Below are 12,685 nucleotides of genomic sequence, written 5' to 3'. Positions count from 1 at the left end.
GAGGATCTCGAAATCTCTGAGCAAGAAACACTTGGATGAACATTAAAAAAACGAATGTTAGGCTATTTTCTGGCAATTGTGCTGTTATTATGTGCCAGATGATAAGACAACAAACCGTTATAAATGGCCCATTTGCGAGACAGACTTGTCATTTCAATATGCATAGGCTACAGACTAAAATCTGGGTTTATGATTCTAATTAAATTTTGCCATAGTTTGCTTGGATAAAGGCAGGTAACCTATAGCCCCTGCTAGGCCTACATCTCATTTCAGATAGTCTACAGTAGCCTAGACAAGATGTAGGCAAGATGTACACCAAGTCACTTGGCTCTGTCATATCCTCACATGGCCTCTCCTATCATTGCTACGCTGACGATACACAACTAATCTTCTCCTTTCCCCCTTCTGATAACCAGGTGGCGAATCGCATCTCTGCATGTCTGGCAGACATATCAGTATGGATGACGGATCACCACCTCAAGCTGAACCTTGGCAAGACGTAGCTGCTCTTCCTCCCGGGGAAGGACTGCCCGTTCCATGATCTCGCCATCACGGTTGACAACTCCGTTGTGTCCTCCTCCCAGAGTGCGAAGAGCCTTGGCGTGACCCTGGACAACACCCTGTCGTTCTCCGCTAACATCAAGGCGGTGACCCGATCCTGCAGGTTCATGCTCTACAACATTCGGAGAGTACGACCCTGCCTTACACAGGAAGCAGCACAGGTCCTAATCCAGGCACTTATCTCCCGTCTGGATTACTGCAACTCGCTGTTGGCTGGGCTCCCTGCCTGTGCCATTAAACCCCTACAACTCATCCAGAATGCCGCAGCCCGTCTGGTGTTCAACCTTCCCAAGTTCTCTCACGTCACCCCGCTCCTCCGCACACTCCACTGGCTTCCAGTTGAACCTCGCATCTGTTACAAGACCATGGTGCTTGCCTATGGAGCTGTGAGGGGAACGGCACCTCTGTACCTTCAGGCTCTGATCAGTCCCTACACCCAAACGAGGCCATTGCGTTCATCCACCTCTGGCCTGCTGGCTCCCCTTCCTCTGCGGAAGCATAGTTCCCGCTCAGCCCAGTCAAAACTGTTCGCTGCTCTGGCACCCCAATGGTGGAACAAGCTCCCTCACGACGCCAGGACAGCGGAGTCACTCACCACCTTCCGGAGACATTTGAAACCCCACCTCTTTAACGAATACCTGGGATAGGATAAAGTAATCCTTCTACACAAGTGACACACTGATTTGCAATGACTCCAGTAATATCGTAATTTCAACATATTTATTGTATCAAATGGTAGCCTACAATGACATATACATTAATAGGCTACTTGATGGCCAACAGAGGCAAATGTATAATTATCCACATTTAGCCTAATGTCAGTTTCATTGAGGACTTTTCCCCATAAAAAGAACCACGCGGAGTTCCATAACTTCCATTTCAAATTTCCACTCAGTCAGCCCCGTAGACCCAAGAACTGAGCATGCATAAAGCACTTCGCTTGATACCGTTTCCTTTAAGCAGTCAACGTTAGAATGTAGTTTAAACCACCTCCGAGCAAATGTACGTAATGGTGCGCCCAAAGTCGTTTTCCAGTGCTTAGTCTCTATTATTTCTTGATGTGCATCAGTTCTAGCGTATTAACATGTTTTATGGAAACAGGTTTGGGAATAGGTGTCTCCATGACATTCTACATAGCCTACCAACAACTGGTACAAAATTGTCACAACGTGCGCGCGCGCTCCTCTCGCTCACGTGACTCAGCCAATAACTGTAGCGTTCTCTCAACACACACACATCTACCCCTCCCCACCACTCACTCACTCATAACGGCCTTTCTCACTGCCTGACAGTCAGGAGCAGGTCACAGTGAAATATATATATTTGCAACTTAAATAGCACAAAAAACCGCAATCCGTGACCAAAATGTTTTCACCCACGACATCTTCTTCTTCTTCTTCTTCTTCAGTGGGGTTTATCGGCGGTTGGCATCTAATATTATGGTGCATTACCGCCACCTACCATACTGGAATGTGGGCCAGAGACAGGGAGAAACTAAATCCTACCTGCCAACCCCGTCTCTCTTAAAAAAGATAACAAAATATTTGAGACTATATCTAATGACGTTCTGCTCAATATACTCTTTAAACTAATTTCCTGTATCCCCTTCTCCCTCATACTAAATCTCATCCTCTCTCTTTCCCTCTGATACTGCCCACACTGTAGCAATACATGCTCCACAGTCTATTTCCTGACAATAATCACACTATCCTGATGGATGCTTTCCTATCACGTTTAATGTCTTATTCAACTGGCTGTGTCCCACCCTTAATCTTGTAGAAATAGCCTCCTCTCTTCTGTCCCTTCCTGCCGTCCTCCCCTCCCCGACTTCCTCTGTACCTGAAATAAATGCCTTCCCTTGTTATTTCTATTCCACTGCTCCTGCCATCTCTGCACCATCACTGTATATATCAGTCTTTTTGCCTCTGCCTTGCTCATTGACACTTCAAAATCAACATCCCCACTACTAAGTGCTTGTTTAGCCTGTTCATCTACTGCCTCGTTCCCCTCCACCCCACACGGGCTGGAACCCAGGGCCAGACGGATTACCAGGACGTGTACTCCGAGCATGTGCTGACCAATTGGCAAGTGTCTTCACTGACATTTTCAACATGTCCCTGACTGAGTCTGTAATACCAACATGTTTCAAGCAGACCACCATAGTCCCCATGCCCAAGGACACTAAGATAACCTGCCTAAATGACTACCGACCCGTAGCACTGACGTCTGTAGCCATGAAGTGCTTTGAAAGGCTGGTCATGGCTCACATCAACACCATTATCCCAGAAACCCTAGACCCACTCCAATTTGGGTCCTCTGTAGCTCAGCTGGTAGAGCACGGCGCTTGTAACGCCAAGGTAGTGGGTTCGATCCCCGGGACCACCCATACACACAAAAAAAATAATTTATGCACGCATGACTGTAAGTCGCTTTGGATAAAAGCGTCTGCTAAATGGCATATTATTATTGTTATTATATTATTATACCGCCCCAACAGATCCACAGATGATGCAATCTCTATTGCACTCCACACTGCCCTTTCCCACCTGGACAAGAGGAACACCTATGTGAGAATGCTATCCATTGACTACAGCTCAGCATTCAACACCATAGTGCCCTCAAAGCTCATCACTAAGATAAGGATCCTGGGACTAAACCCCTCTCTGCAACTGGATCCTGGACTTCCTGACGGGCCGCCCCCAGGTGGTAAGGGTAGGTAACAACACATCTGCCACACTGATCCTCAACACGGGGGCCCCTCAGGGGTGCGTGCTCAGTCCCCTCCTGTACTCCCTGTTCACCCATGACTGCATGGCCAGGCTCGACTCCAACACCATCATTAAGTTTGCCGACAACACAACAGTGGTAGGCCTGATCACAACGATGAGACAGCCTATAGGGAGGAGGTCAGAGACCTGGCCGTGTGGTGCCAGGATAACAACCTCTCCCTCAACGTGACCAAGACAAAGGAGATGATTGTGGACTACAGGAAAAAAAAGAGGACTGAGCATGCCCCCATTCTCATCGACGGGGCTGTAGTGGTAAGTAAAACTTATCTGAATACCCATCTGCTTAATCCTGCCATGGGTTTGTAGCAACTCATAAAGCAGGTCTTGTCTGCTACGTGAGCTAAAGGACTGGAGACTCATTAACACTGCACATTAGTCAGAGCAAATAACTATTCTGTCTGGCTTAACATCCTCCACTCACTGCAAGGCCAACAGTATGGCCATCAGCGCCGCCGTATATACAGCCAGATGATCTGTAATACGTTTCCTGACTTCCACCCCACACTCCTGCACTACAAATGCTGACCCAGTACGTCCTGTCCTTGGATCTTTTGAACCATCTGTGTAAATGGCCACAAAATCCTGATACACAGTTTCCAGATGTCTCTTAAAGAAATCAGCTGGACCAACCCCCTCCCTATCTTTCTGTAGTCTCTCCAACACTTCTATATCAACTACTGGAGGCGGGAGTAGCCATGGGGGATTTACAGGAATAACTATCGTTGGACTAAACTCCCTTCCATACAGTCCCATCTCCTTCGTCTGGGTATTACCCACCCACCCAAAGCTCGTGTTCGGTCTTCGCTCATGTTCCCAGCATGCCTGTAAAATCCCTTTCGCAGGATGAGACACCCCATGTCCTTGTAGGTTGACCCAATAATTCATTGACAGCTGCTGTCTCCTAATCTGCAACGGCATATCCCCCATCTCCACCTGTAATGCAGCCACTGGGGACGTCCGAAACGCCACACTACATATTCTGAGTCCTTGCCCCTGTATGACATCCAGTGAGGTCTGGGCTGCCGAACCATATGCTATATTTCCATAGTCTATTACAGATCGGATCAATGCAACATACATGGTCTTCAATGAGGAACGCCCAGCCCCCCACTCCTTCCCCGTCAGACAGCGCATCACATTTAGCACCTTCTTACACTTTCCCACCACTCTCTCAATGTGTTCTGCTCAGGTCAGTCTAGTATCAAAGTATACCCCAAGGAACCTGAAGGCCCCCACCCTCTCCAAGTTTCTCCCATAAACCTCAAGCATACCTCATCCTACCTTCCTCCTGGTAAAGAACACTGTTTGAGTTTTCTCTACAGAGAACCTGAATCCCCACATTAATGCCCACCGCTCTACCTCATAAATTGCTTCCTGTACCTTCCTGACTATGTATGGCACATTTCTTCCCCTCTTCCATAAGGCACCATCATCTGCAAATAACGACCTCCCTATATTCGGCTGTACCTGAGAGTAAACATAATTGATCATGATTGAGAACAACAGAGGACTAATCACGCTCCCCTGCGGTGTACCATTATCCACCAAGTAGCTGCCTGATAAAGACTTCCCCACCATCACTTGGATAGACCTTCCAAACAGGAAGTCCTTTATCCAGTTGTACATTCTTCCTCCTACTTCCATAATATCAAGCTTGATTAACAACCCCTCCTTCCACATCATATCATACGCCTTCTCCACATCAAAAAAGACAGCTACAACAGTCTCCTTGTTCACCTGAGCCTTCCTGACCTCTGCTTCTAAGCAGAGCACTGGATCCATAGTTCCCCTACCCTTCCTGAATCCACTCTGATATGGTGTTACTAGCCCTCTGCTCTCCAGGAAGTAAGTTAGCCTCTCCGTAATCATACGTTCCATAATCTTACATACATGTGATGTTAAAGCTATTGGCCGATAGCTTGTTGGCTTCGTTGGATCCTTCCCGGGCTTCCGGATTGGTACCACTACTGCCTCCTTCCATCTGCCTGGTAGTTTCCCCTCCTCCCATACTCTGTTGTACAACACAAATACCTTATCCAGTGCCTCATCACTAAGATGGGCCAACATAACATAGCACACCTCATCTTTCCCAGGTGAAGTTAACCCACCCTTACCTATTGTTCTTTTCACCTCTGCCCTGGTAAATGGTGCACTCAACGCATCATTTACATCCTCCCACCTTTCCAGCACTCCAGGATGCTCCTCTCTCGTGTTCTCTCTCCCCCTCTGCCCCTGTTCTGACAGATTTGCGGAGCTATGCACTTGGACAAATACTTTGGCTATCATCTCTGCTTTCTCCTCATCTGTTACTGCCACATCCTCCCCACTCGTCAACACTGGATAATCCCACTCCCTTCTGATCCCACTCATCCTCTTAATCATCCCCCACACTTCTCCCACAGGTGTCGCCATTCCAATGGTGTCACAGAACCGATGCCAACATGACCTCTTTGCCTGACGGATAGTTCTCCTCACCATGGCCTGGGCCTGCTTATACTGATACAGATGTTGGAAGTTATGCGTCCTTTTCAGTACTCTAAATGCCCTGTTCCTAATCCTCACCATTGCCCCACATTCCTCCGTCCACCATGGGACTGCTTTCCTCCTCCTCCTCCCTGAACTTTTAGGTATAGCCTCAGTAGCTTCCCCCACTAACGCTGTTCTCACCCAGATATTCATACTATCTACATCCCCTCTCATATCCACCCGAGCCATCACCTGCTCACTCAGCTACTGAAACTGATCCCACTTTGCCCTTCCAAACACCCACCTGCCTACACCTCCTCCTCCCTCCGGCCTACTGTACATACTATGGGGTAATGATCACTCCCTACTGTCGACTCCTCCCATACCTCCCACTCACGGGCAGGTAGCTTAGTGGTTAAGAGCGTTGTGCCAGTAACCGAAAGGTTGCTGGTTCAAATCTCTGAGCAGACTAGGTGAAAAATCTGTCGATGTGCCCTTGGGCAAGGCACTTAACCCTAATTGCTCCTATAAGTTGCTCTGGATAAGAGCGTCTGCTAAATGACGTAAATGTAATATTCCTGCCATCGCACTAAATACCAGAGTGAGGTCCAAGGCAGACTCTTTCTCTGTGGCTACATCAATCCTGGTCCCTCTGCCATCATTCAGGCATACCAGATCTTTATTGTCTATCAAATTTTCCATCACTTGGCCATTTCCATCCCCCCCCCCCCCCCCCCCCCCCCAAAGCGTGTTGTGGGCATTAAAATCCCCACACCACATTACCTTCCTCCTTTCCTGGCCCTCCACCCTCTCCAGCACTTCCATTTCCAATATCTGACACAGATTATAGTAATTCACTACCACTAGCACCCCTCCTCTCAGCCACACATCCACCACCACTCCTGTTCAATACCTTTGCCTATTATCTTGTAGGGAATTCCTTGCTTAATGAAGGTGGCACCCACAACATTGTTTTCAAAGTAGCACAATAGCAGGAAAACAGCGAACATGGCAACACTGTTCCACAGTTTATTCACCACGTGAGGAGAATCGTTCCCATAATTTAGGTTCCACCACGGTCAGTGAGTTTTTGAGTGTGGAAAACAGATAATCCGATTTTTTCCCTGTTTTTTGTTGAGGGATATAATCATTCTACACTGAACAAAAATATAAACACAACATGCAACAATTTCAAAGATTTTACTGAGTTATAGTTCATTTAAGGAATAAATAAATTAGGGCCTAATCTATGGATTTCACATGACTGGGCAGAGGCGGGAGCCAGGCACAGCCAACCAGAATGAGTTTTTCCCCACAAAAGGGCTTTATTACAGACAGAAATACTCCTCAGCACCCCCTTAGACGTTCCCACAGGTGAAGAAGACGGATGTGGAGGTCCTGGGCTGGCGTGGTTACATGTGGTCTACGGTTGCGAGGACGGTTGCGAGGACGGTTGGACGTACTGCCAAATTCTCTAAAACGACGTTGGAGGCGACTTATGGTAGAGAAATGAACATTCAATTCTCTGGCAATAGCTCTGGTGGACATTCCTTTTTTTGTATTTCTTTTTTTACTTTAATACCCTTTTTCGTGATAACCAATTGGTAGTTACAGTCTTGTCCCATCGCTGCAACTCCCGTACAGACTCGGGAGAGGCGAAGGTCGAGAGCCATGCGTCCTCCGAAACACGACCCTGCCAAGCCACACTGCTCACTTAACCCGGAAGCCAGCCGCACCAATGTGTCGGAGGAAAAACCACACAGCTGGCGACCGACATCAGCTTGCAGGCGCTCGGCCCGCCGCATGGAGTCGCTAGAGCGCGATGGGACAAGGACATCCCGGCCGGCCAAACCCTCCACTAACCCGGACGACATTGGGCCAATTGTGTGCCGCCTCATGGGTTTCCCGGTCACGGCCAGCTGTGACACAGCCTGGGATCGAACCCGGGTCTGTAGTGACGCCTCAAGCACTGTGATGCAGTGCCTTATACCGCTGCACCACTCGGGAGGCCTTGGTGGACATTCCTGCAGTCAGCATGCCAATTGCACGCTCACTCAAAACTTGAGACATCTGTGGCATTGTGTTGTGTGACAAAACTGCAGACTTTAGAGTGGCCTTTTATTGTCCCCAGCACAAGGTGCACCTGTGTAATAATCATGCTGTTTAATCAGCTTCTTGATATGCCACACCTGTCAGGTGGATGGATTATCTTGGCAAAGGATAAATGCTCACTAACATGGATGTAAACAAATTTGTGCACAACATTTGAGAGCAATACGCTTTTTGTGCCTATGAAAAATGTCAGGGATATTTTATTTCAGCTCATGAAACATGGGAACAACACTTTACATGTTGCGTTTATATTTTTGTTCAGTATACATTGGTAACCTAGCCAAGTTTGGACCCACCAAGACTCTTCCTAGAGCTGGCCGCCCGGCCAAACTGAGCAATCAGGGGAGAAGGGCCTTGGTCAGGGAGGTGACCAAGAAACCGATGGTCACTCTGACAGAGCTCCAGAGTTCCTCTGTGGAGATGGGAGAACCTTCCAGAAGGACAACCAACTCTGCAGCACTCCACCAATCAGGCCTTTATGGTAGAGTGGCCAGACGAAAGCCACTCCTCAGTAAAAGGCACATGAGTGCCCGCTTGGAGTTTGCCAAAAGAACTCAGACCATGAGAAACAAGATTCTCTGGTCAGGTGAAACCAAGATTGAACTCTTTGGCCTGAATGCCAAGCATCACATCTGGAGGAAACCTGGCACCATCCCTACGGTGAAGCATGGTGGTGGTAGCATCATGCTATGGGGATGTTTTTCAGCGGCAGGGACTGGGAGACTAGCCAGGATCGAGGGAAAAATGAACGGAGTAAAGTACAGAGAGATCCTTGATGAAAACCTGCTCCAGAGTGCTCAGGACCTCAGACTGGGGCGAAGGTTCACCTTCCAACAGGACAGCGACCCTAACCACACAGCCAAGACAACGCAGGAGTGGCTTCGGAACAAGTCTCTGAATGTCCTTGAGTGGCTCAGCCAGAGCCAGGACTTGAACCCGATCCAACATCTCTGGAGAGACTTGAAAATAGCTGTGCTGCGATGCTCCCCATCCAAGCTGACAGAGCTTGAAAGGATCTGCAGAGAAAAATGGGAGAAAGTCCCCAAATACAGGTTTGCCAAGCTTGTAGCGTCATACCCAAGAAGAATCGAGGCTGTAATCTCTGCCAAAGGTGCTTCAACAAAATAAAGGGGCTGAATACTTACAGTGCATTCGGAAAGTATTCAGACCCCTTCACTTTTTCCACATTTTGTTACGTTACGGCCTTACTCTAAAATTGATTAAATAATTTCCCCTCATCAATCTACACACAATACTCCATAATGACAAAGCAGAAACAGGTATTTACAAAGTTTTGCAAAAATAAAATACAGAAAATACTGGAATATCACATTTACATAAGTATTCAGACCCTTTACTCAGTACTGATGTTCTAAAAGAGCTGCAAAATCTGGACCCCTACAAATCATCTGGGCTAGACAATCTGGACCCTTTCTTTCTAAAACTAGCCGCCGAAATTGTCGCAACCCCTATTACTAGCCTGTTCAACCTCTCTTTCGTAACGTCTGAGATCCCCAGAGATTGGAAAGCTGCCGCGGTCATCCCCCTCTTCAAAGGGGGTGACACTCTAGATCCAAACTGTTACAGACCCATATCCATCCTGCCCTGCCTTTCAAAAGTTTTTGAAAGCCAAGTCAACAAACAGATCACCGACCATTTCGAATCCCACCGTACCTTCTCCACTATGCAATCCGGTTTCCGAGCTGGTCATGGGTGCACTTCAGCCACGCTCAAGGTCCTAAACGATATTATAACCGCGATCGATAATAGACAGTACTGTGCAGCCGTTTTCATTGACCTGGCCAAGGCTTTCGACTCTGTCAACCACCGCATTCTTATTGGCAGACTAAATAGCCTTGGTTTCTCAAATGACTGCCTCGCCTGGTTCACCAACTACTTCTCAGATAGAGTTCAATGTGTCAAATCGGAGGGCCTGTTGTCTGGACCTATGGCAGTCTCTATGGGGGTGCCACAGGGTTCAATTCTTGGGCCGACTCTTTTCTCTGTGTATATCAATGACGTCGCTCTTGCTGCTGGTGACTCTCAGATCCACCTCTACGCAGACGACACCATTTTGTATACATCTGGCCCTTCATTGGACACTGTGTTAACAAACCTCCAAACGAGCTTCAATTCCATACAACACTCCTTCAGTAGCCTCCAACTGCTCTTAAACACTAGTAAAACTAAATGCATGCTCTTCAACCGAACGCTGCTTGCACCCGCCCACCCGACTAGAATCACTACTCTCGACGGGTCTGACCTAGAGTATGTGGACAACTACAAATACCTAGGTGTCTGGTTAGACTGTAAACTCTCCTTCCAGACTCACATTAAGAATCTCCAATCCAAAGTTAAATCTAGAATCGGTTTCCTATTTCGCAACAAAGCCTCCTTCACTCATGCTGCCAAACATGCCCTCGTAAAACTGACTATCCTACCGATCCTTGACTTCGGCGATGTCATTTACAAAATAGCCTCCAACACTCTACTCAGCAAATTGGATGTAGTCTATCACAGTGCCATCCGTTTTGTCTCCAAAGCCCCATATAATACCCACCACTGTGACCTGTACGCTCTTGTTGGCTGGTCCTCACTACATATTCGTCGCCAAACCCACTGGCTCCAGGCCATCTATAAATCACTGCTAGGCAAATCCCCGCCTTATCTTAGCTCATTGGTCACCATAGCAACACCCACCCGTAGTCTGCGCTCCAGCGGGTATATCTCACTGGTCATCCCCAAAGCCAACACCTCCTTTGGCCGCAATTCCTTCCAGTTCTCTGCTGCCAATGACTGGAACAAATTGCAAAAATCTCTGAAGCTGGAGACACTTATCTCCCTCACTAACTTTAAGCATCAGTTGTCAGAGCACCTTACCGATCACTGCACCTGTACACAGCCCATCTGAAATTAGCCCGCCCAACTACCTCATCCCTATATTGTTATCTATTTTGCTCATTTGTACCCCAGTATCTCTATTTGCACATCATCTCTTGCACATCTATCATTCCAGTGTTAATACTAATTGTAATTATTTTGCACTATAGCCTATTTTATTGCCTACCTCCATAACTTGCTAAATTTGCACACTGTATATTATATGTATTTCTGTTGTATTTTTGACTTTGTTTTGTTTTACCCCATATGTAACTCTGTGTTTGTTTTTATCGCACTGCTATGCTTTATCTTGGCCAGGTCGCAGTTGTAAATGAGAACTTGTTCTCAACTGGTTTACCTGGTTAAATAAAGGTGAAATAAAAAAAATAAAAAAAACTTTGTTGAAGCACCTTTGGCAGCGATTACAGCCTCGAGTCTTCTTGGGTATGACGCTACAAGCTTGGCACACCTGTATTTGGGGAGTTTCTTCCATTCTTCTCTGCAGATCCTCTCAATCTCTGTCAGGTTGGATGGGAGCATCGCTGCTCAGCTATTTTCAGGTCTCTCCAGAGATGTTCGATCAGGTTCAAGTCCGGCCTCTGGCTGTGCCACTCAAGGACATTCAGAGACTTGTTCCGAAGCCACTCCTGCGTTGTCTTGGCTGTGTGCTTAGGGTCGCTGTCCTGTTGGAAGGTGAACCTTTGCCCCAGTCGGAGGTCCTGAGCACTCTGGAGCAGGTTTTCATCAAGGACGAGCGCTCCGTTCATGTTTCCCTCGGTCCTGACTAGTCTCCCAGTCCCTGCCGCTGAAAAACATCCCCACAGCATGATGCTGCCACCACCATGCTTCACCGTAGGGATGGTGCCAGGTTTCCTCCAGACGTGACGCTTGGCATTCAGGCCAAAGAGTTCAATCTTGGTTTCATCAGACCAGAGAATCTTGTTTTTCATGGTCTGAGAGTTATTTAGGTGCCTTTTGACAAACTCCAAGCGGGATGTCATGTGCTTTTTACTGAGGAGTGGCTTCCGTCTGGCCACTCTACCATAAAGGTCTGATTGGTGGAATGCTGCAGAGATGTTTGTCCTTCTGGAAGGTTCTCCCATCTCCACAGAGGAACTCTGGATCTCTGTCAGAGTGACCATCGGGTTCTTGGTCACCTCCCTGACCAAAGACCTTCTCCCCCGATTGCTCAGTTTGGCCGGGCGGACAGCTCTAGGAAGAGTCTTGGTGGTTCCAAACTTCTTCCATTTAAGAGTGATGGAGGCCACTGGGTTCTTGGGAACCTTCAATGCTGCAGAAATGTTTTGGTACCCTTCCCCAGATCTGTGCCTCGACACAATCCTGTCTCTGAGCTCTATGGACAATTCCTTCAACTTCATGGCTTGGTTTTTGCTCTGACATGCACTGTCAAATGTGGGACCTTATATAAACAGGTGTGTGCCTTTCCAAATCATGTCCAATCAATTGAATTTACCACAGGTGGACTCCAATCAAGTTGTAGAAAAATCTCAAGGATGATCAATGGAAACAGGATGCACCTGAGCTCAATTTCGAGTCTCATAGCAAAGGGTCTGAATACTTATGTAAATAAGGTATTTCTGTTTGTATTTTTAATAAACTTGCTAAACTTTCTAAAAACCTGTTTTTATGGGGTATTGTGTGTAGATTGATGAGGAAAATGTTTTATTTTAGCCATTTTAGAATAAGGCTGTAACTTAACAAAATGTGGAAAAAGAGAAGAGGTCTGAATACTTTCCGAATGCACTGTAGGCCTATTGACAATTCATAAGAATTAGTTTGAAAGAAAAACAATTCTGTTTTGAAACCACATATGCTATCTTCCCTAGCTCATCTGATTAGAAGATTATAGAGTTTTC

The sequence above is a fragment of the Coregonus lavaretus genome (assembly GCF_964263955.1).
Source record: "Coregonus lavaretus genome assembly, chromosome: 3".
NCBI lineage: Eukaryota > Metazoa > Chordata > Actinopteri > Salmoniformes > Salmonidae > Coregonus > Coregonus lavaretus.
The sequence above is the reverse complement of the archived record's forward strand: the minus strand, read 5'-3'. Positions refer to the sequence as shown.